The following is a 25,915-nucleotide window of genomic DNA, read 5'->3' as shown; positions in this document are numbered from 1 at the left end:
TGTTTTAACAAATGAAACCATTCTTATACAAAAAGATGAATTAATAACTCCTGTGTATCAGCATCAGAGATTGTCTATGAAAAAAAATAACCCCTTTCCATTTGGATTGTGCTGATAACATTTATTTTTCTCTTTCCATCTGGAAACCCTGTGGGTATCATGAGAATTGTAGCGAAGCTGATTGGGGTCATGAGTGAGGGCACTGGGATCAGAGCCAATGTCACATCCAGCCCCCTGCAGCTTCAACAGCTCCCAGAGAGAGTGTAAGTACAAATCTGTGGCATATTGGGAAATGAGGGTGGTAACTACTGAGGTCAGTGGCCAGAGTGTTTCAAATAGCCTTGGGAGCAGTGATAGGTTCTTAACCTGCAGCAGATATATTGAATGGAGTTTCAATGAGGAGTGGTGGTGTGTCCTGCAGCTCTAATCCTGCTGCTTTATGGAAGTTGGGTGCAATCACAGAAATACACGAACCTCCCAAATTGCATGGAGAGAGTCTTCTGCGTTCATCTGGTACAGAAGTTAGAACAGCAGATCTCATGCCTCTGGTTTATTTATTTGTTTAGCAGGATTGCTGAGAAGAAAATTAGAAGACAATTATATCAGTATTTTAATGATAGCAAGACAGAGTTTTCAAGTTCCTCAGAGAAAGGCAAAAGTGAGAAACATCTATAGCAGTAGCCTGTGGGTTTCCACACACTGCTCTTGCATTGCCTTTCTGAGACTGAAAATTATGTGGAAAATGCACTGTCTATGCTATATTTCATATAATAAAATATGAGTTGGTTTTTCACCCCCAGCCCCAGTCTCTGCTTTAGCTATGCTCTGCTACCGTGTTAAAAAGGATGGTACAGGTCCACTGGTACTGCACCAGAGGAGAAAGAGGAGACATTTGTGGCCTAGACCGCAATACAAGGTAGCAGAGAACTTGTGACAAACATCCTTTCCTATGCAAGCATCCAGAACCAACATAAAAATCTCTGAGGAGAAATGGTGCTGAGTAGCAGATGCCTTCTCAAACTGCCCCAAGAGCCTGACTGCTTTGACACACTTGAGTGCTCAGAGCACACTTGAGTGCCTGAGCTACAGGCCACTAAGCCCCTGGGGGACATGAAGAAGACATGTCTGAAAGCCCCTCTCTCTCTCACAAAGTCAACCTTATGAATAGAGTGAATACAGCTTCTGCAACCACAGCTGCAAGAATACCTGGTGCTCCTGACTCTGTCCATGCTGCAGTCCGGTAGCTGGAGCATTTGAAATGGCAAAATCTGATTGTTTCCCACCTTGGCCCAAGGGTGTTCAGCATCCCTTGGAGGAAGGCTGGCTACCAGACAGCAGGAGCTATGTGGGCTCCTTGTTTTTCCCTTTCTTTTCCCACTGACATGCAGTGTATCAAGTCCCTAAGTAGCAGGATCAGACCATGCAAATCCAGAGCTGCCTGTCTCCCAACAGCACTTGTATCACAAAGATTGGATCATTCTCCTTGCTCACACATTATGAACTGTGTGACAGGACAAAAGAAACTGAAGCCCTGCATTTATTTCTGCCCTCTGAGTACAGCTACCAACATGTGCTCCTCAGGGAATTTGAGCCTATGGATGCCTGGTCCCTGAACCCTACCAAGTGTAGGTATGAGATACACTAAACACACAGCTTTGCCAAGCTGGCAGTTGTAGGCACATAAAACTGCCCAGTGTCCCACTAGCAGCAATTAGGCAGAGCTTTAAAAACATCCAACTTCTCAACAGTATTAGCTACGGCAAAGCAAAGATTCTTTAACTGAGATGGAAATGAATGCATGTGTAATCCTGCAGAAGGAGGCATTTATCTAATGAAAATAGTTTGATAGCTTCAAATGACAGTGAATTCCCTGGGATAACAAATCTGGGTGGCTGGTATCATCTCCAGAGAGGGCATATTCCAAATTAATCTTGTTCTCATGCAAAGAACTACAATTCAACAATTCATCTTTCCAAAGAGATGAATGTTTTCACCAGATGTTGGCATGGGATGCACTTAGGTCATCTGCTCTGCCTCAAACCCCATCCTGAAATTAGTAAGTGCTTTTAAGGTGCTCTTTCAAAAAAAACCTGTTATGTGATTGTCACTTCACAGTATCATACATGTGTGTGTAAACGTGTGTATAGTTATATGTATGTTTATATACATACATACACATATGTGTGTGTATGAGAAGAGAACAGAAATTAACAGCTGTGCTTTAGTCCAGCACCTGTACTTTTTGCCTCTCTGAAAACACAAGTTGCTGAAGGAGCAGATCACTCTTGGATCTTTCTCAACATCAGCAGCAACACTGCACCGTTACACCTCAGTGCTTCAATAGATGAACATGTCTCCTAGTGAGAAGTCCAGTGCCCTGTTATTCAAAGTCAGACTGTTGTTAACCACATGCTCTCAGCTTGTAAACAACAGTAAAATCAGTAGACAGCCCTCAAAAACAGATTCTCTCATGCTAGCCTCTTAAACTATGTCTGGACTTTAATTGTGCTTGGACTGCAAAACCATATATACATTGCATAAGTTGAAAAATTCCTTACAATGTTTTCAGATTTCTTTGTAATAAATCAGGTTCTAATTAAAGTATTTATTTCCCACTGGATTTGCATGTAAGGTTAAGACAGCTGCCACATAGAAAATGCAATATAGAGTTTATTGCCTGATTCCTAGCATGTAAAAGGAGATTCTAATGGGAGTATCACAGATTTGAAAGTGAGCATGGATACCACAGGTATCCCTGCTCAAATAGGTACTGTTTCACTGGGTTCATTTGGTACACCCATTTGATAAATATGGCAAAATCTGAGAAATGAAAAGGGCCAAAACATTTTTCAAATGCATGAGCCAACCATTTAACTTCAGCCTGTTGGGGAATGTGGTCAGCACAAATGGGATAAGCTTCAAAAATTTAGAAATCCTATAAATTAGAGCAGAAATTCTTCTGCCAAATTTTACTAGTTTTAGAATGAAGAAAGACCTTTTGAACAAAAAAAAAAATGCTTGGGTGATTTGTTAAAAGTTGCTCCAGCTCCTTCAGCTTAGGTGGATAAAATAACAGTGATAATATAATTTGCCAGGTATCTTTCACCTGACAGCAAGCTTTTGAGTTCAATTGTTCTGTTTGCCCCATTTATGAAATTAATCTCATAGTTATAAGAGATCTCTCTGCAGATTATGGGAAATACCTGACTTGTTCTTCCTGGGAAGCACAGCAGCTTCAATACTACCAGTAATGAAAAAATCTGCATTTTTACAGCTTGTGGTATAACCACAGAAGAGAGACAGATCTCTGAGGGGAGTAGGAGCAAGTCAACTTGTGCTGAATGAAACTCCCAGCAACAATGCTTTGGGTTGCTGCTGTTAGAAGCTCTCAGAACCAATATGAGGAATCTGGTAAGGCACTGCTGCCCTCAGCACCCAGAGGGACATGGGACGCCATGCAGCTGTCAGAGACTTGCTGCTGGGGGCAAACTCTGCCCCACTCTGGGAGCCCAGCTATGGCAGAGATGTGCACTGGGCTCCCTGCACTGGCCAACACACTCAGGAGAGCCAAACCTTTGGGTGCCAGGTACAGTGGAAGCAGTACCTGTATTGTTTTAAACTATCTTTCCACACAAAAAGCCTGCAAAATCTGCTTACATTGAGGAGATACAGGTATCCTATGCTATCCCTGGGTTCTTTCTACCTTTAAGCTGTCCTTTTCTATTCCAAGCTTCCCCCCCTCTGCTCCTGCTCCTTCTCCCCCAGTTAATATGTTGCATCTTATTTCATGCTGTGACACCATTAGTGGAACCTAATCTCCTCTCTAAAGTAGACTATTAGTGTTTGGTTGGGGCCACTTATGAGGTCATACACTCACACAGCACTTATCTGAAGTAAATGCCTTGTAGCTAATCAGGAAAAGGTAACATGCCATCACCCTGCCCACGGCTTCCGAGCACCCAAATTCCACTCATTTACAGTGAGAGAAACCCCAAGCAGCCCAAGGTTTGATTTTTCCTTTTACATGACAGAAGCCATAGCCCTTGAGTGACTAGGATGGAATGAGAAAGGAATAAACAATTAGACGGGGCTGCTGGAACAAATCCTCCTGTTTCATTTTTCTTCTTCACTTGTCTCAGCGGGAGTAGTTTTACCTCCTATTGACACCCATTGTGCTCTTGGCTGCTTGCTACGATGCAGCTGTTTTCTTAATGCCTATCAACCCTCTCCCTTTTTACGATACAAAGGTGACTTGTTAATACAAATGTTGTTGAAACCTTAATAACAATGAGTCCCAATTGTGATCAATGATATTGCACCTTGGCAAGGGAATGTATCAATGCTTATGGATTCATTTAAAAGTCATCTGCACAAGGCTGCTGATTTTTTATTTTAAAAATCTCCACATAAGAAATATGACTGCTCTATCAGAATGACGTTTCTAACTCCACTGGGTGCACTAACACAGTATTACAGCTCTACGATTTCCTGTGATACCCACTTAGTCTCGTATCTACCATTTTCTATCTGCTCCAGAGACTACATTTAAACAGAACCTGAGTCTTCCAATGAAATCCTCACATCCCAGTTATGCTCAGTCCTCTTAAAAAGGTACTTTGATGCATCTGTTCTCCAGAGGTACTTCCAAGGAAGCCACATGATTCTCAATGCCATTTTTGTTTCATTATCAAAACCTCTGCTCAAACCGAATGTTATTCCCAGCTAAACACCAGCTGAATTGTCTCTGGACTTACTAAGCAGCATGTTAATGTTATTTCAGAAAGTGTATTACCCAACAAAGCTGTGTGTATGAATGGCCGCACCTCAAAATGCCATTTTGCTCAAAAGTAAATATACCATTTATAAAGATGACTCCTTTGCTTTATGGCATTCTTGTATGGCTGTTGGCCTGGTCACATCAGCAGCTGTATGCTAGTGCAAAGTGATATTGGATTAAAAGATCAGGAATGATGAAATCGAATAAAGATACCCATATATGTAACTGACAGGGTGCATAATCCATAGAGAAGTGTTGTTTTCAGATGGGAAACAAGCTTGAGAGAACTTCATTCCTCAAATATTCTCAGTTCTGGATCAGGGTATTTTAAGTCATTTCCTACTTAATCCACTCAGCCAGAGACATGATCATTGGACTCTGTAGGGATAGGTTTGCCCTAGAGAATAAACGGTTTTGGTGCTCAAAACACGAAAGCTGAATCGTTCAGAAAGTGAGCTACACTGCTATTGTAATTCTGAGTAGAGGAGCCATGTAACACAGCTGCTTTATGCTTTGAAAACTGTTTCCAGTGTTCCAGTGTCATATATTCCTCTAGATCATTACACTCTCACATGAAACTAATCAACATTACAAATTGAAATTAATCTAGCAAACACACTGTTCCTCATTAAAAAATTATTAGGTTCCATTACACTGTTTTTAAAATCCACACAGGGATTAGCTAGAATTTTGACAAGTGTCAACCCCAAAAGCAGGAATAGTTGCTAATGCCTGATTTAAAAGTCTTCAGATTTTGTACCTCTGTATTGGGAACAATAGAGTCTTTTTTGGACCTTTGGTTTGTGCAAGGACTCTGAGTCACCGAATATTTTATGTTATTCAATGAACTACAGTATGAGTCATTCATGAGCTTTCAAGTATTTTTGGAATTGTGTTATTTTGCTTAAAATTGCAGAAAAATCGACTAGCAGAAGTGACAAAAAATGCACCACTGTAGATTTAATAAGATCACATGGTGGAAGCAGAGCATATACACACATCAGCATAAAAATTAATTTAAGCAAAAATTAGGTCTACAAAGGAAACGAGGGATTCAACAATGAATTGTTAGAGAGTTATTGTATTCTGAACAGGACCCATTTTACTGGAGCTAGTCATGGTTGCCAAAAAGTTCTTGCCTCAGATGCTGTCCGTGCTTACAATACTTATTTCCATACTCTGCTGCAGTTTACCATTTCTACAGCATTCTGCAGACATGCAAGATTTTTATGAGCGCTAAATGATTAAGAGCTTGATCATAGGGATATCAGACACCATTCAAAGGACATGACCTAATTCCATTGGTGAGGCCAGTGAAGAACTAAATCCAATTGAAAAGAGTCAGTCCCTCTGCAGTCTAGGACACAGATTATTCACACTACTCCTAGTGTGAAACAGTATTCCTAGATTTACATAAGGATTTTGTTACTTTGTCTGGTGTGGGTTTGGGTTTTTTTTGTGTGTGTGGATGTTTTTTTGGTTTGTTCATTTTAAATGGTGCCTAAACACACTATATACCATAAGGAGTGACTTCAGTGTAAGGACCTGAATCTCCAGCCTCACTGGGAGACAGGAAAAATAAACCAAGCTTCACACAGAGCACATGAAGAGCTGTGGCAGAGCTCTGAGCTCACAACCTTGTTTGTGGTGACCATCCAACACCGCTTTTCACACAGGTTCAAACTAAATGACATTTAGTCATGGTTCTCTTGAGCAGAAATCAGTTCTGGCTTTCTAGCGAGGCTGAATTAAAGCCATTTGGAGAAATAATGAGAAGGATTGTGTCAAAATCTGGAAGTTTTTCCTCCACTGAGAGCCAAAGTTCTTGTGTCACAAGGCTTCGCCTGAAAGAGAAAGTTTTCTCAGATGCATGACTGTGTTGACACTCTTATTCTTGCTTGAGAGTGGCTTTTCATGGTTTTTTTGAAAGTCCTTACTAAGCAGTATAAAATAAGTCAAATAAGAATGGGCTCATGGGGCTTCTTTGGACAGAACTAACAAATTTACACTTTAGTGAATTCTGAACAAACCTTCCCAGAATACACAAGATGTCAGCCAGTGAGAAATTCACCATTTCTCAAACATTTGATGTCAATTGGACATCAAATGGATGGACATCCCATATTGCTTTCTGCAAAGGGAGCAAGAGGTAACTATGAAGCTGATTCCAAATGTCCTTCACTGTTTCCAAGTCTCTGAGTGATTACAGGATGAGGGATCTTCTAGTGTGATGCTATGAAAAAGGCAGTTGCATCCAGCCTGTCCCAAATAATTTTAACAGCCTTTCCTAGTGCATAACTGCTAATCTGCTGCTGATGAGTGCCATGCAGGGCAAGGACCTCTCTTCCTGTACAATTCATTGTCTGCTGCGTACAGATGAAAGCGTGGGGAGCCCAGAGCTCATGAGAGTGGCCATTCAGCTGCTTCTGCACGACTGTCCTAAAATATGAGAGCATTAGGTATTGTTAATAGATATTAGGTATTATTAATAGGTATTATTAGTACTAGCAGAGCACTTTTCAGAAAATATTTTATCAGAATACTATGGTTGGTCAAGGTCAAAGAAATATTTCATATAGAATATTTAGAATAGGTTTTCTGTTGACATGAGAGGAAGCAGGCTATGGATAAATTCTCAGCTGGCCATGGAAATGATGCACTGAACCATACAAAGTAGAACGTATGCCCATCATCATTGGTCTGATATGGTGGGAATAGCAGGGAGTGCTAATGAGGTGTATTTGCAAGTAAATGGTAACATGGCAATTATTATGCAAACTGATTTTTTTAATGAAAAAAAATTTAAGAACTCCAATCAACTTGATACAAAAAAATTAGCTTTGGGAAAAGAGTTTCTGCATACAGCTTCAGTATTTAACTGATGAAAAAACTGAGGGAAAGGGTTTGTCTATCACTAGAAAATCTGCAAGACTAAGAATTTTGCTTGGACTTCAAACTCCTTCCTGTCATGCATGAATGACAGGTGCCACTTGCAGTAGTTTTCTATTCTCCTTTCTGAGAAATTTGAATTGTGCTCCGTCAAAGAAAGAGCTGGCTGCCCACTCACATTCACAGCTACAATAAGTAGAACTTTGACAAACTTCCTTACCATAGTTCTTGTTTGGAGGCAAATTCTCCAAAGTTCTAGAAAAATGGCTGCTTAAAAATGAAGAGGCTAAAGATAAAAGGGAGCTGGGGAGCGACTGCTTCTCATGCTGCCCTATCAAAGGACAGCATGAGTTAAATAGTTTTTCATGAAAAGGCAAAGGAAAAAAAAAGGTGCGTGTATCACTTAAAGACAGAGGAGAAATCTGTTATTAACGTTTTGGAAGAAAGGCTGCCTATATTTTTGCTGATATTTTTTCTCTGAGCAGAGCTAACAAAACAGCATTTGTCTCAGTCATCCTAGTACATCATGTAATTGTATCATTCAAGCTTGTTTCAGGTATGGGCTGCTTTTCCATTAATTATATTCCATGCACATGTATACATATCAGAGCTGTTGGGATGTCTATTTCTATTAGTTTAACAAGCCCTGGTATTAATGAGATTGCTCTATAATTGAACCTTTTCATGGGTCCCTTGGTGATGAAATTATGCTAATCTGAATCTGCAACCACAAGGCATCCATCATACTTGATCAAATAGTAAACATCAACAGTGATATGCTGGGAGTGTAAATGTACCGTTAATTATTACATAAATGAACAAGCCCCATTATTTCATCTTTATATTCATGCAACTTAATAAAATGGATGAAGACAGGGTGTATCAGACCTCCACTATGTGGCAGCATGGTCCACTTAACAGGAGTGTGAGCTTGTAAATATTGTTATATCTTGAGGCCTGATATTCTCTGCATATAAAAGAGGAAAGAAGGAGGATATATTTCATTTCCCTGAGTCACTTTTGTGGCAAACAATGATACTGATCAATTACATACCTTTAAAAGGGAAAAAGCATCTGATTTCTTTGATGCTATAATTGTTTGGTTTTAAAACCTGCGTGGATCGTGGATCACGAAGGGTTTTAAGCAAGAGATATATCTCAGAATGTCTGAAGTGGAATGATGTACATCAACTTCAGAAAATGTTTGTAAACTTAAGCAGATAAGATCTTCTGTACCTACACTTGCAAAAATAAATGGTTTTGCAGGATGCCTGTGTTGCTGCAGGCATCATTCCTCAGCGATTGCTACACCACACTAAAGAAAAGAAGTAAAAATTTCAGGCTGCTGTTAATCAATAATATGAGGAGGACCAGAATTGCCACAGAGAAAGCATAAACATTAATATCATTTTTTGGTCAATGTTTTTTATTAGGTGCACTGTACCTTGTAACTATCTGAGCAAGTACTAAATTTCAATGCAAGTTGCATTTATTTTTGCCTCAACATGTACAGATGTAAACAGAAATTAAAAGAAGATTTTATTTTGTTTGGTAGCATTTTAGTTTGACAAATCACAAGCCCAATTTTATCTAGTGACCAGAATATTCTTCCACAAATTCTGATGAAGGAGAAATACCTTATCAGAGATCTTACAAATATATTGAGCAAGATATGTGCTTCACTGATGTGAAATGCATCCGTGCCAGATGTCACTGACTAATTTCAAAAAACAAGATCAGTTTTCGGTTTTGAGCATGTTCTGCTAATTTCTATATAAGAGTATGTTGTGCTGATGATATCAAATCTACTTTTAAATCCCTTTTGACTCATGCTTTGCCTCTGCCTTTTTAATATGTAACAGAGCTACTTTAAATACATTTGTAGAAAAACGTTCTGTAAGCCATCAAGTTATACATTCAATTAATATAAAAATATAGGGATATATATTATGACTTTTCATAGGAGAAATACATAATTCAATAGAGGAGCATTTGAAAATGTACTTAATAACTTTCAGACATAGTTCAAAATAAGTTCCCTGGATTGATGCAATCCTGGGGCAATACATCTTATAGAACTGCAAGCTGCTTACTCCAAGCTGATTCTACTGCTGCTAAAATCAAGATAAAGGCCTTTGTGACAGGGCCTATTCCAGTATTTATGTTACCTCTATTGGCAAGTGAACTACAAAAGCCTGGGCTGATTTAAAAAAAAAAAAATCATAAAAAAAAATTTAACAGACTTCTTAAAACATTCTCATTTGGCTTCTACTGTTAACATACTTATTTAAAAACATTCCCATTTAAAAACTGAAGTCCTGAGCTTTTGTATAGATAATGACTTAGAAACAAGCAGAAGGAGAGAGGGCTGCCCCTCTGAGCTCCCAGGCTCATCATGTATTTATTCACATTCTGTTAATGACATTTTGCATTACTGAGACACTTTGCCTCAACTTTCCTTTATCAAAATTGTTTTGAGATATATACCAATCATGGTGAGAGCTTCATATTACAGAAACAGCATATCAAAAAGTACCACACAACACCACATTCAATCTTGCAATTTCTTCTCTTTCCAACATCTGTCAGTGGAACTGCACAGGACTGTTTGTTCAGCACTCCTTCCAGAAAGCACCACATTCTGATACTTCTTCCCTTATTTACACCACCATCACTGCTCATTTCAGCAGCCTGACTCAGTTTCAAACAAGACTAGTGTCAGGCACTTTAAGAGATTGTTTCCATCCTTCCTTTTTCTTGTTTTTGACAGCATTGCCTAACGCTCTGGTTTCCCTCAGACGTGCTTTTGTAACTGTCTCCTGCTGAATCAGCAGCCTCTCCTCCTGAATTTACCAATGCCAGCTACACCAGGTTCACCCTGTTCTGTGACACCACCTGGGAGTCTTAAACCAGCCAGAGAAGCCCTGCCACTCCAAAAGATTAGCCATCAAAATGTCAAGGGACCTGGAAAATTGGAGAGAGTTGAAGGAAGAGAGGAGCTCCAGGCAGAACCCCCCCCCAACAGCAAATGAGCAATGGAACCACCTCAGGTTTGTGGGTGTGTATGGATTTGACCATAGAAAGGGGTTTAAACTCCCTTTGTCCAGCTGGTTGCTGAGGAAGGCTGGCATCTGCAAAGGCAGGCTCTGCTCCTTGGCATGTCCAGGTGCCTCCCTGAGTCTACAGAGGCTTGTGCTGAAATCACAAAACTGCTCCTTCCCTTTAGTGAGGTTACGGCACAGCCAACCCAGGGGAAGTGGGGCCGAGGCATCCTGTAGGAATGACTCCCCACAGCACAAGTCTTTGCCCTTTTGTGTCACCTGAGCTTGTCTAATCTCATATTCCAGTTAATGAATTTGATTTTTATTTATTTTTCGATTGAGGATTCCTTTATTAATGCAGATACATAAAATAATCCTCTAGATTTCTTTACGTAAACTATAATAATAATTTATTGCAAGTATTGTATGAGACAAAATCATGGAACAGCTTTTCCCAATGACAGAAAATTATTGAAAATTTGTACCGCTATTTATAATTATATCTGATTTTATTAATTACAGATGGGACAGCAAAACAATTTCTGAGGATCTTTTGTTCATGGCATTTTAAAAATCAAAACTATTCTTATAACTCCTAATCTATAGTCATCAAGAGAAATCTATCCTTTCTTGAGTTTTATTACTATACAAGGCCTTTGTTACTTATCAATATACATCTTTTGGTAATTATTTTTACTCTCTGTCCAAACAACATCAGCAAACTACATCCAAGATCCTATTGCCCTTGATTTCTTAAAGTTTAGCAAAAGAATTCAAGCAGTTTCAAACTATGAATATTTCTATTGAAACCAGAAAACCTTAACTTAATTTACATTTCTGTTGTCGTTGTTATTATTATTCACTGTTCCGGTTTGTAACCTTGATAATATGTTTATTTTGACTAGATATTCTAACCAGGGGTTTGATTAGCTGCTTGGCTCTCCTGTTTATACAAGTCACCTCTCAGAAGACTTGTCTCCCATTGCAGTGATCCTTTCCTACGTGAGATCATACATTTTCAAATCACAAATGAGTGAAACAATTAAAGCCACTAAATTAAGTTAGACTTCAATCCTTTTACTTTTCATCCATTCAGACTTTCCTAAATAAATTATCTGCTATTCTAATTTTCCAGTCATGAAAGTCTTTCCACTAGGGTTTGGTAGAGATTTTGGTCAACTTTATTACTAACAAGCATTTATAATCCTTAATTGTTTGCTAGAAATTCAAAATTGTTTCTTACCCGCGTATTCAATATTGCATAATAACGTGTATAAGATAGTTTCTCAGTCTCCCTGCTGACGAGTTTACTCATTTGAATGTAAGTTAAGAACGACCGTAGAACACGATGTTCCTTGTTTCAAGTGTATTCCTACCTAAATCAATTCCCTTGTGTCAAGGATACCCCTCTGTACTATTAAAATCAATATAGTCCTGATCCTTTCTGAACGGGAGTTCCCAAATCAAGCAAACAAACAAGTACAACCAGGAAAGGCCAGCACTAAAATTTACAGCCAACTAAGGTTAAGTAATTAGTGCAGATTTGCCAAAGTTCTTATCATTCAGCAACTCTCATTTTGATATTTCAGGTCCAAAATTCAGATCTCTCTGGGTATTCTGTTTCTGACTAATTTATCTCATAAAACTCATGACAAACACCAAAACGATTGTATGCAGATTTGAAGCTTTTAGTCAACTGTAGGAATTATACTCCACACAAAATAATTAGCATTATTTTCCAGACAGTCATGGATCCATAGTGTTAGCTGGAAGGAAGCACTGGAGGTCAGTTACTCCAAGCTCCACTCAAGCAAGGGCTGCTGTCAGCACTGAACAGCCACATCTTTCTGCAGCTGATCCATGGAAACCTGCACAGTGTAACCTGGAAGGCCATTGATCATTACAAAAATAACTCAGGATTCAGAACAACATATTTCAATGTAATATCAGAGATTTGCAGGTGGTCTTGAAAGCTAAATGTTCACTTTATTTCCATGTGTATGGGCATATCTGATGGGTACAGGTATGACAAGAATTTGGTCCATGGCAGCCTACAACATTCATACCAGTGCACAGCATTGCTCTGCAGAGCAATAAAAAGGTGAACGTTCAAGGTACTCAAAGTCTGTTGATTATCACTCCAAAACTCCTGAAGGAGATTTACTTTTGAACCCCTCCTAATGTTTTGTGCCTGTCAATACCTGTCACTCACCTTTTCCTGGATGAATACTTCTCCATCAGTACAACTGAGACAAATGAAATGCCTGGGGATATACACATGCATTAAATAGCTATGCATGCTGAGAATCACTAAGGGATCAGAGGATTGGCCAACCAGAGTAAAACATAGAAATGGAAATCTTACATGAAGGGTTGATGTCATTGTTTCAGTGATACTCCAGGGGGGAAGCTTCTAAAATTCTAGCTGAAAACTTTTGACACCAGTCTCTCAGAGAACATATATAGATAGATAGATAGATAGATAGATAGATAGATAGATGTGTGTGTGTGTGTGTTATACATGTACATGTTTGTCTGTGCTCATATAGTCCTCTGTCTTCCTTGTAGCTACAGAAATAAAGTCATTTTCTTTCAGATCAGCCATACTAACCTCACTATCCCTGCAGTGGGATTCTTATCAGGAAGCAAACGATGTAGTTTTAAGTCAGAACTGGTATCATTACTGTAGCGCACAGTTAGAGTGAAAAGATAGACTGCAATGTTCTCCCAGGAGGTGTGTATTCAACTCTGCCCACAGACTGACCAGCTGCAACCTTTTCAGCATCTCTCTCTGAAGGGGGAAGGAAGGATAAGTTATTACCCCCACATAAGGGCTGTATAGACATCACAGCCCAGAATTAAGAGTTACGTGCTAGAATTGAAGTAGTAGCACTCTTAACAGCTATGACACAGATATCAGCACTGTGTTGGGCAACCAAGGAAACCATGAGCCTCAACACTTGCAATGGAAAATTGCAACTTCTCTCAACTGGGCAGAAGCTAACTAAAGATGATACTCAAGGCTCACAACACAGTCCAACAATCAAAAGTGACCAGTCAAAATGCTGGCACTTGCAAAATGTCACCATGGCACCTGCAGAGTCTGGAAGTTGCTAAATTCAGGCAGTCTCCAGAGAGGATTTCAAATTCTAAATCTCAAACTTAGTTATACAAAGTGAGTGGAAATCCCTGGCAGAAAGGGAGGCAGAACTGCAGGGAGCACAGGGGCTTTGATGGGATGTGGCAGTGTGGAATCAGATTAGTGTTTGGGAATTACTTGACTCCTTTGGAGCGGGGATTGAGGAACTCCAGGAGAGGCTGAGGTTGCCATGGACCATCCTCCTGCCCTAGAAGAACATTCTAAATTGATTTCAGACTGAAAACACCCTCAGGACTGGTATAAATACACCTACCCCCATTACAAGACTGTCAACTTAATGCCCACAATTGGCATAACTTCTACTAAGCAGTGAGTCTACAGTTCTCACGTGTGCAAGCACAGGTCTTACTGCACTAATGGCCATTTCCAGTTACATTTAGACTACCTGGCAAAAATCTGCTACTGAAAAACTGATTATGGGAACTCAAATTCACTTATAGCCTTCCTTAAAGAACCTGCTCCCTTTTCCAAAACACTTGATGGAAAAAATAATTTGTAGAAAATCCTGACCTGTGAAATCCTAACCTGTTACATGTTCAGAGCTGAATCTGTTCTCTTGTAATCTTGTAATCCTTGAGCACTCCACTCACTTTTCTTCCCTTCCTAGCTGCATCCAAGGTTTTGAAACTTTTACTGCAATCATTTAATGAGACTTCTTATAGAGTAAATGCTCAATGGTCATAGGATAAATAAGGCCAGTGCCAGCTATTGCCCTGCAAAAAGATTCTATGTATGTGCAGATGGAGCCAGGTACCAGTGAAAATGGCTGATGGTGAGAAGGTATCAGCTAATTCTTGGCTCCTTCCTTCGAAAGAAAACAGATTTAGTAAATGAATCATCATGTAGTTTTAAAGATCGCTTCCCTTCCATACTTTCTTCATCTTGTAAGTTTGTGTTTCCACCTTTCCTTGCTCAAAAGAATGCAGGCTTTCTTAATTTCCCACAAGGAAGGCTACAGTTTCACTTAAGATCAGATCAAATTTGCAAACCTCAGGAAACAGTTAAATTCAAGGTTATATCCCACTATTGAGTTACAGAATTACAATGTTCATTAATGCAGCTATGGCTGCATAACCCCAACATGCTTACCATGGAAATAGCTCTGTGGAAAAGCATCACGCCTTCTTCAACAAGTTATACAAAATCTCTGAAGTTCTACTGCAGCAATACTCTTAGTTTTTACAAAACATTCACTGGTAACTTTTATGTGACAGGCCATAGAGATAATAGTTTTCCAGGCTAAATGAATTAGTGTTTGCTGGACAGATTTTGTCACTATACAGTGGATATAGATTGTGTGTGAAAGGGGGTGAACTGAAATCTAATTAGATTTCATTTTAAGTCTAGCTGCTGCAATTATGACTTCTGAATAAAAGTGGTTGTTATTTAGCAGGGTAGCCTAAGCAATGCACATAATTATTATAATTATTAGGTACCTAATGATATCTAATAGGAGTCAGCATTGTAAATAAATGCTGTAGACTGTTCAGCAGGGTGGCCTGTACTTTGCAGAAAACTAAATAACAAAGGTTAATAAATACGTTTGCAGATGATTGTTTTACAGGAACCCTGGGCAGCACTATCTGTTGGAGATTAGATACATTAGAACTCAACAGACCAGAAAACATCCAGAATAATAGTCTTGGTACTAGCTTATAGATGCAGTGTATTAAAAGAGCCAAACCAAATTCCTTCTGTTCCCAAAACCTGATTCTCCAGTATAAGTTATACTGGGATTTTTTGTTTGTTTGTCTGTTTTTTAATAAGATCACTTAGTGGGCAAAATTCAACTTTAATGTTATAAATCAGCAAATGTGAAACCAATCAGCCATTCAGTTTTTCTGTTCCAAGCCCTTTTTCAGTTCTCAGAATTTAAGAATATAAAATGGATACTGCTATTTGAAGTGTGAATTACAATAGCTGCAGATGCTGCCTAACTCCTATTTGCACTGTATTAGCAGAAGAATTGTATTTATGTAATGAAGACAATGTCCACTGCTGATATAGATGACACGTTAAAGATTTAAAATTGCATGTGTTTGCAAAGTGCATTTCAGAACCCTCAATTTCCAAAGTCCATTGTGCTTTCAATTATCTTCCCACCCAGGCAAACTAGGGAGAGACTAATCAAGCATAATGTCCTCACATACTTCCCACTATGCCTTCCTCAGAGAGGTCAAAGGGCACTGTCAGATCACAATTGCAGCTTGCTCTGCTATGGGAAACACTGGTATGATTTACAGTTTATAGTCTCCATCACTAAATGTAGCCATTAGTAACAGTATGCTGAGCTAAAAAATAAGCATTTGTTATTCCAAGTTTTCCCACATGACTTTTGAGATAATCTTAGCATCTCTAAATTATTTTGATAGTGGTCAGTTAGCTTCCACAAAACAAAAAAATCCCAACCTGGGGTAAACACTCCAGTGATGTATTTAAGGCTCATGCATTTATCTGACTGTAAATATTTGTTTTTTGAATAACACCCATATTAGCTGCTGCAAATGAGGGGAAAAAGTGTGCATCTCTCACATTAATAAATGGGTTATTAACTGATTTCTGCCCTGGAATAAAAGGGCATAATCCAGTCATCTAATTGCCTCCTGAATTGGAAGTTTGTAGGTTGTCACAAAAAGCTCTCCCCAAGAGAGCCTTCCTTCAGGGATGAGAACCGGCCACTCACTCACCCACCTCTGTTCACGCTAAACTCTCACTGCCGGGAGAACGAGCACATTTTACACTTCTCTGGCACATACATCAAGCGCTGGAATCGTAGGATCATAGGCTGGTTTGGCTTGGAAGGGACCTTACAGAACATCTTTTCCCAACCCCCTGCCATGGGCAGGGACACCTTGCTCTAGACCAGGTTACTCCATCCAATCAGTCCTCCAACACTTCCAGGGATGGGACATCCACATCTTCTCTGGGCAGCCTGTGCCAGTGCCTCACCATCCTTGTGGTGAAGAATTTCTTCCTTATCTAGTCTAAATCTACCCTCTTTCAGTACAATTACATCTTCCCAAGCCCAAATTCACTACTGTTCTAGATAGACCCAGTAGTGCAGCCAGGGTTTAGTAACATGCTATTAAAGACAACTTCTACTTCCCATGAAAATTAGCTCAGTTTTTCCAATTACCAACTTTGACAACTCTCCCCTGACTTCAGACTTCCCTGAATAAATACCTAATTTGCTTCTACCTGCAGGACTCCTGCAATGCCTTCTCCCCAAGGGGTTTCTTCAACAACTCAAAGAGTAACTGCTTGGCACTTATTATCAGGGCACCTGGGGAAGAGGAAATTCATCTAAGGTGACCTAATTTTGGACACTCAGAAGAATGAGATCTCTAAGACAGTTGAACAAAAGGGTCAAGGTAAAAACCATCCCTGTATGTGCCCTTTCCTCTATTCAGTTAGTGGAAAGCAGAGCAGCTGAGGAGTTTTATCCCACTGAGTAACTTCATACACAAATCATAAATGCATAACTAGGAACGGCACAACATGTGCCTCTGAATATGGTCCTTTAAATATGTGAGGCATCTATCAATAACAATAATGAAATATTGCCTTTAACCTAAGTTGCATTTATCAGAATCTACCAAAAGTGCAGTTGTCACAGTGAAAGTAACTGGTCAATTGAACATTATTTCATAATATTAATAAAAGGTAGCAACGACTGTGGAACAAACAAGAGGTTCAGCTTTGAATACCGGAATAATGTGAAATTATTAAGTTGGTTCAGCTCAGAAAAAACATAATTTTTAATCACAATATTTTGTAAGCCACAAATGGAATTCATTTTAACAATTCATGAATTAAAGATATGCTTTGAAATTGAGTTCAGCATCCTAAAAACATATATTACGTATCTATACAGCAAACTTTGGCACTAATGTAAGCCAGGTTCTATTTACATTTTGATTGCTACCTCATACCTATCAATTAATGTACTGTATTCATAAAACACAACTTTCAATACCCAGCTGATGTGAAGAACTTTCATAGGCAGTTCAGGCTCAGTCTCTACAGAATACTTTGTTGGCAATGCTGTGTGTAAAGTTAAGTACTGTGCTTGTGTTTTTATCTATCTAAAATTAATCTATCTCAAGTTCTCTCAACCAATTTTTCTTAAGCAAACTTCATGCCTTAAAAAATACAGCCTTAAAGCATTAAAGCAGCCTTTTGTGTTAAGAGAACTCTAACAAATTGCATTTGAACTATTTAAACCTTTTTTTCACTGAATCCAGTAATAGTTTTGATCCAGAGAATGGCATTTTCCTCATTTAAAACAAAAACCCAAACTTAATTTTCCGTTGGCTTTAACAGGAGTTTTTGGTATGCACAGCCAACAGACTTGGTCTACCTGTTAGACTCTGGCAATAAGAATACAAGGGAGGTCAAAGTGACCCTTTACTCAGTGAATAAAAGAGCCTGTGAAAGATGCCAAACCCCACTTCTTTTTATATCCATGTGATTTCAATAGTATTACGAAGGTGAACAAGGGAAGCTGAACTGGTGTTAATGTGCTCGTGACTGAGCTGCAGAACAAGCCAGAATATGCCCCAAATGATGGATTTGATTAGACAGACAGCAAGTTGAATATTCAGATGGAACAAAAGTATCACTAAAAATTGCAAAGGCCATCTGTGTTTATAAATACAAAACACACACACAAACCATGAATGCTATGGGACTAAACCCACCCCTCTCACTCACTCACTTAAATCAGCACTCTCAGTAATCTGAATCCAGTTTATTGATTCCTCTGTCTGCTGGGAAGGAGGCGGTTGCTTACACTGAAAGAAACAACTCAGCATGTCAGAGAAGGGCCTTTCAGAACAGACCAGAGCTTGGTGCAGCAAACTTCTTTAAAGCAAGAAAGATTATTTATTTAAAACAGGTTGAGTGTTAGTGGTTCGTCCTGTGTTCAATTCCCTTGAGAGGCACCATGTGTCCTTCCCCTGACGCCGGTGCTCTGAATGCAGATGGTTTGTCAGACACTGGGCTATTTAAGCAGCTCAGAGGCTGTGCAGAACGCAGCATCAGTGTGAAGTGAGGAATAGAAACTGCTTTGCTGCGAGAAAGAATGGTTCCATCAGGAACTCAGCATGCTAAGGGAGGGCTGGGACGTGCACACAGGCAGTGCAGCTGGCAGAGTTAGAGATCACTGGTGCGCACACAGGCTGGTGAAAAGCTTTGTGCCATGGTCAGTGCCCACTAGGGTGGAGTTCATGGCACTGGCCACTGAGCTCTTAAAAGACTGGGTTGCAGAGATGAAAAGATCCCTAGCAGTGATCTTCACTAGTTCATTTCAAAATCTGGCCCCAGTGCTATCAGTTATACTGGATGAGACCCACAATTTGTTCCGGTAACTAGAGCTTGTTTGGTTTTATTGCACATCCCAAGAGGCTCATCTTCAAGTCTGGTGACAGTATTTGGAAGCTACACTTGGGAGTTTTTTCTCAAAGCTTTCCATACATTTGACAGTTTTGTGTGTATCTGGCACACCTGTTGCTACCCAGGCAAGTGAGCCTCCTCACTCTGGTGCCTCAGCTCTGCACTGCGCTGCTCAGGGTGAACACCACCACTTCATTATAACATGCTAAAACTGACATATTGCCATTATGCCTAAAAAGAGATGTTTCCAGGAGAAGGAAGGTTTATCACTACTATGAAGCACTGAAATTTACAATGTTTAATCTGCCAGAAACCACTTTTCTGCAAATAGACTTCCAAAGTTGACTATAATGTTGTCTTGTCTTCTGATTCCTTTATTTTCCTTCTGTGAAAGGCTTCTACCACAATAAAAAAAAAAATTTGCAATCAAAACAAATCTGATACCAGGGAATGGCTTGCCCTTACTTAGTAGCTCACTAGAGGGATGAATGGCAACTTAGGCTATTTTTTTGGTTAATATCATCTAGGGATGATATTGTTATAAATCTTTTGGTGAACCTTCTCCATGAAAGAGAAAGAAAAGAAGACAACAGCTAAATTCATCTATTTAAAGGCTACTCCTGGCAGCAGCTGGAAGATGTTGCTGTTCTTTAAGCATTATTCAGCTCATAACAATGTTTTTTCCATCCTTTTAATACCCAAACCTTCAAAAAACCTGCTGAGGGCATGTCAAACATGTTCAGCTATTACATGAAAGTAGGTAATAAAGGGACATAAGTTCCTACAACTACAGAAGATAAATAGCTTCACATACTGAAGTCTCAAGCATGTCTATATTCACCCTTTACAGAAACCCTTCCCAGCTCATTGATTCACTCTGTGAGATTTAGAAGGTTTCTTTTATGTCTCCAAATTAGGAAAGATGCTAAAAGGTGTGAGGAAATTTCTCTGTTTCTGCATTTAATTCTGATAAAGATAAGAAAAGAAATTGTTAAAAATTTAAAAACCTGAATAAAAATATAGTGATCATTATGGAACAGTTACCAGCTCTAGGCTCTCAGAATAAGTGGCAGGAACTAATGTATGCTTAGTTTGTCTCTTCAGGATTTTCTCCAGTCATAAAACCATCCATCATACTGGAATAAGCCTTTCTCATATCTTCCCTTGACTCTGCATGGATTGAAAAATATAATTGTTTGTTAAATCTCCTTCAGAAGAAATTATTAAAACAATTTGGATTTGTGTAGATTTATGTATTCAGATAGAATCATGGAATAAATGGATTTTTATGATGTCTATGTTTGGAAGGATTATTTGAATTTGCTACAAAGATATGACCTACATTTTCAAAACCCAGTAATAATTTCACAAGAAGACTTTGATGCTATCTGTGCTTGTCAATTTGTTGAGATTGAGGATAAAGGGCTTCTGAAATTTGACAAAAAAATCAAGTTACACAGTTAATATTAATTAAAAAAAAACCTCAACCATTTTTCTGGTATTTATGATTTAAGATTACACAAAGAAAGCTCATGTGTTGCTTCTCCATCAGCAAGGAGTTTGTTTACTCTTTGTTACCATGAATACACTTGAAGAGTTTTTTGGTAATTTTCTAATGGAAAAGGAAAAAACCAAGCAGCTTTATTGCACAGAATCTTTAGAGCAGAAACCTGTAGTTTCATGTGAAGGGCCTATTTAAGGAGAAAGAAATTTAAGAGATTACTTTGTAATAAGAATATACATTTTAACCTAGCAGAACACCACTAATTTTGGTAAAAAAAAGTCTGTCATATTTACATTTATAGTATGTATTAGAGAAATAATTTATGTGTTTTATGAACTCAAAATTAAAACTAATTTGAATTTCAGCTTTCATACTTGGGAATTCAATGGTTTGTTTCAAATTTTCATACTGATTTTACTGTATTCCCAAGATGGTGGGAGGCAAAACTTGGGTAGAATGGATTATTAGTACATATTCAAAGAAGCAGAGCAATTAAATGACAGTTGCCCATGAGAATGGTCAAGCCAGACTGAAAATCTAGACAACAGGGGGTCTGTTTTAGGAAAGGCAAAAAAGGAGATACTTTCTGAAGGGAATTCAGAAGGTAACCTTTTTTACAACCTCTGAGTAGAGCACATGATGTATGCAATGCCTCTGATGAGAGTGTGGTGGACTGAACACCATATTCAGCATATTCAGATTCACCTGAACCTTGCTCCTGCTGAAGACAGGACAGTGAAACTTTCTGCTCATCCCCAGTGAGCATCTACTGTAGTAGTTTCACAGGAAGCACAGAGCTCATAGCACTTCTCGGAGAGTGAGAGGGTAAATTAACCAGCACCCAGAGTGAGTGAAGAAGGGGTTCTCACTGGAAGTGTATTGCAGAGCTATAATCAGCTATCAAAGAATATTTCTACAGCACTACAGTAGAACAAGTGGTAACTTAGGTTGTCCTCACTGCTGTGCCTCTCATGGGGTGCATCAGATCAGAAATTTAGACAAGACAACTATCTGTGCATTACATACCTTAGCATCATAATTGCCACTTAAACTGAGTTCTCATTGTTCAGTTTAGCATAATAATAGCAGTCTTGGAATCAGTCCAGATTCAGTACAGTTTATAAACACCATACAATTAAACCTCTTGGAATATGTTCCCTACCAGTTTCTGAGAAACAGGTTAACACAGTCATACAAGACACCTACTCTTTCATGAGCTGAAATGGTACAGTTTATCTACAGTGTTTTAGTGATGTCACTTGTAACACAACAGTGAGAACCAGGCCTAAAATCTTGCAAAAAATTAACTGTTCTGTTGGAATTAGCATGAGAGTTTAAACTGCCTTTCAGCCAAATTTTAGCACTCAGATGACTGAAACATTGGGTATGAAACACTTTTCAAGTGAGTATCCCTCGACAGTCACAACCTGTGGTGTTACTCATTTCACTTGCAGGAAGAGATGACAGCTTCACCCTCTGTAGAGGTGATGGAATTAGGAAACACCAGAGGAGTTCTCAACATGCAGAAAGTAATAGCATAGGCACATACACACGAGGATGTAAATTCTTGAACGTGTTAATGCACTCCTCTCCCTCCTACTCTGCCAGGCCAGCTCTGCTGCCCACCTGCACACCATGTGGCTCTTTAGGGAACAGGGGCCGTGCTTCTCTCCTCTGACTTCATTACACTCTCGCACATTCACAGAGCAACAGCATGTGACAGATGATCGACTGAGATCAAGACAGGGGAAGATAACGTCAGAGTTTGCCTGTTCACATAGCTGCTCGCCACCTTTCATTCTTCCCCCAAGCTTGGCCCTACAGCACTAAAGCAATAGAGGATTGTCACAGCCTTCAGCTCTCACTGCCTGCTACAAAACCAGTGACTTACAAACAAACCCGGGCTTGAGAGTACTGACAACCAGGGCAGGTCCCTGCAGCCATTTGAGGTGCCTTCGGTTTTCATTTCCTGATGTTCTGTGGTTTTCTTTTTGCTGCTACACAACCTTTTGTCTTTCTCTCTATTCATGTTCTCCCTCACTCAACTGAGAAAATTCACAAGATTGAATTTAATCCCACAAATAACTGCAGCTGTTTTTTAGTTGACCAGACAATATTTTCACGGGGACACCCATTTGATCTTTTAAATTTTAAATAATGTTTTGTTTGAAACCTTAGTCATGTTCAATTATAACTAAAAAGACCAATTATTAAAAAATTCAACTAAGTGAAACAAATGTTTCACAAGCATGTTAAACCACAGATCTGATAAGGTTGATTACTCTGATGTTTTGCCATGTGTATAAATGCTTGTGGTAACTCTAAATGAGCTGCCACCTCTACAGTGCAGGTGCGTGATCAGAAACACCAGCTCAGGCACCACAAAGCTCCTCCCAGTGAGTGCAATAAAAATGCAATATCACCTTGCTGCCCTGCTCCTGACTGCAGAGATGGGTTATCCCACATTAGCCCAGAGATCACTGTCCTTTGCAGTGCAACATACCCTTATGTGCTTTGCTGAAGACTCAAGGTCCTAAGACTTCAAACCCCAAGTCATTCAAAAGAGAATACAGGCTTTTCAATTTACAAATACTTTTTTAAATCCAGCTCTCTCTTAGCATATAAACCACTCTGTACCTTCCATTTCAATATGCTTTTATTGATGTTGTAATTCATGTCTTAAGGGCTTTTATTAGGAAATGGTACCTGCACAATAAGACACTACAACAACCTCTTGTTTTGCTAAATACCAGACTTGACACTGTTACCTGTTCTACTCTTGTACCCAAAGAGAAAAAAATAAAAAGTCAATGAGGATGTTTATAAAGAGCCACAAAGGAGAGCTAGGCAGGAGGCTCGATTTGTTCCCGCCACATTTTAAACTCATGTAATACCCGTATCTTAAAAATTGTGTTACTTTCGATTTTTCCTAGGACAAGACAGGTGATGAGGAAGAACTGCCTGCTTGGTTTTTTTACACTTTACCCTTCCTTTCCTCTCAATCCCTCCTTGTCACCAGATTCCCATATATATGAGTCACAGGAAAACAAAGAAAAGAACAAACCCTCCCATTGAGATTGTGAGCAAAGAATTAATGTCTGAAAGATCAGAGCATATAACAGCAAAAATTATATAACTGCAGTCAGATATTGAAGATATTAAGTCCTTATGAAAAGAGACTGTAAAACTGAGCTACTTTATGCCTTTTTAAAAATTTTATTTATAATCTGGCAGAAGTTTTTCAGGTTGTTATCGATGCCAGTCTTATTAATACAATAAACAGGGAACCATATTCAGAAATGGAAGCAAATAGGACTTTTAGGAAAAGCTTTGTTAAATGTATAGCATTTGCATGAATATGGAGAATTCACATAGGATTTATTTAGCAGCAAAGAAAGAAGTAGCTTTGTTAATAACCAAGATCAAATAATCACACATGAGCAAAATAGGGATAGTCCCATAGTACTCTTTGCAGATTTATTTCATTTTATAATATTAAAAAATACAATACTGACAGTTAAGCCAATACAATGCTATGTTTACACAATGCTGAAAAAGTTTTTTAACAACTGAAAAGGACAAGAAAAGGAAATGACACTAATAAAACTCCTGTTTTGATTCTGACTTTAAAAGTTTGCTGACGAATTTATTTGATTATGTTTAAATCAGGTCTAACATAACACTACTGTAATTTCTCAAATCTCAGAATACTTTGGTTAACTTGATTACTGCCTAGAATACCAATATCTACAGAAATACTCCAGAAACTAATACCCAGATGAATCTTCAGCAGACTACAATCCCATATTTCCTTATATGCTTTTTCCTTTGTTTCCAATTTCTGTTCAAAAAATTTTTTTTAGTCTTCTATAAGGAATTTTGATTAACTTCCATTAAGTGCCTAATTCCTCAGAAGGTATATTTCTGAGTGGTTCCATTGATGTATGCCAATTACACCAGCTGACAAACAGCCACTGCATCACAAAAAAAATCCATATTTTTAATGACTCCCTAGCTGTCCTCCATGTATGTGTGTATGTCATGACACACAGCTTCCTACCATCTGCACCTCTTCCTTTATATATACACGCATTTTGTATTATAAATTGCTTGGCTGTGATGTATCCTGACATTTGACATAGCAGCAGGGCTTGGGGGGGACCGTAAGTGCTGATCATTAGATTATTGTTGAAGTATTCTCTCCTTTCCTCCCCTGATCCCTGTGTTCCCTGGAGACACAGGTGTTAATAAAATCAAACAAAATGAAAATGGGTAAATTATTGCAAGCTATGAACACCTACATTTTGCCATGCCTCACTAGTTTCCAATACCACCTCATTCTTGAGACAACCAAAGAAAAAGATGCAATTTCATTCTGTAGACTGGGTGGTATAAGGAAAGGACAAAAGAGACAAGATATTGCAATCCAAAGGTCAGCGACCCACTCCCTTGTATAATTATAGCATTTCATTTATATCCTACCAATCTGTCTTTGGATGGCTGAGAGTAAATTAAGTAGCTAAAAAAGAACAATTTTGAAAATTCCTTAATAACTAGTAACTGAGTTCTAAACCTAGAGCATCATATAGGGAGATGAGAACAAGTATCAGCTTGCAATTTATTTGCTAAAAAATAATTTTAAGAATACTCAAAGATTCAGATCTGATCTAGATCTGTGTCTCACTGCTTTACGTCAGGATTCTTGAAAACAGATTTAAGTTATTCTATACACCACACAGAGTCTGTAGAGCTTCAAGGGTCTGAATCATTCTTGCATGCAGTATACATCCATTTGAACCTTCCAGGATGGATGAACTTTATACCTCTTTGAAGTGCAGGTAGAACATTTTTGTGCGGCGTTCCTCATTTCCCTTGATCAAGCAAAAAACTCTCCCCTGCATTCTCCCAAAAACGTTTCATGCAGTAACAAAACTGTGTGAGAACATTAATGAACTTTTTGCTAATATTTATTAACAGCTGATATCTAAATTTAATGGTGGCCCACCTTTAGTAATTAGCAGAGACCAACAGTTTAACAGTCTGCTAGCCATTGTTATTGGAGCAGCACTGCACAGCTCTTAGTCTCATCTACTGGACAACCAGAGGAGCACAATAGAAAATGAATTCTGGATCTGTAGAACTGATCAAAG

General features: G+C 38.8%; 2 long non-coding RNA genes across 11 annotated transcripts in view; one reads left to right on the top strand and one right to left on the bottom strand.

Moving 5' to 3' along the window:
- The window catches only part of LOC125332182, a 193,227-nt gene that overhangs the window by 30,705 nt on the left and 136,607 nt on the right, over positions 1-25,915 (bottom strand). The window lies entirely within an intron of this gene.
- LOC125332183 overlaps positions 10,521-25,915 on the top strand; it is a 33,432-nt gene continuing 18,037 nt past the window's right edge. For 2 of the 6 annotated variants that reach the window (XR_007206396.1, XR_007206393.1), the window contains exon 1: positions 10,523-10,716. This is a non-coding gene — a long non-coding RNA (uncharacterized LOC125332183). Of the gene's footprint in view, positions 10,725-17,071; positions 17,239-25,915 lie in introns of all 6 variants that reach the window. The other 4 variants (XR_007206398.1, XR_007206394.1, XR_007206395.1 and 1 more) reach the window with 4 other exon arrangements.

The sequence above is a fragment of the Corvus hawaiiensis genome, chromosome 12, assembly GCF_020740725.1.
Source record: "Corvus hawaiiensis isolate bCorHaw1 chromosome 12, bCorHaw1.pri.cur, whole genome shotgun sequence".
Classification (NCBI taxonomy): domain Eukaryota; kingdom Metazoa; phylum Chordata; class Aves; order Passeriformes; family Corvidae; genus Corvus; species Corvus hawaiiensis.
This window is presented reverse-complemented; position numbering and strand designations above follow the sequence as displayed.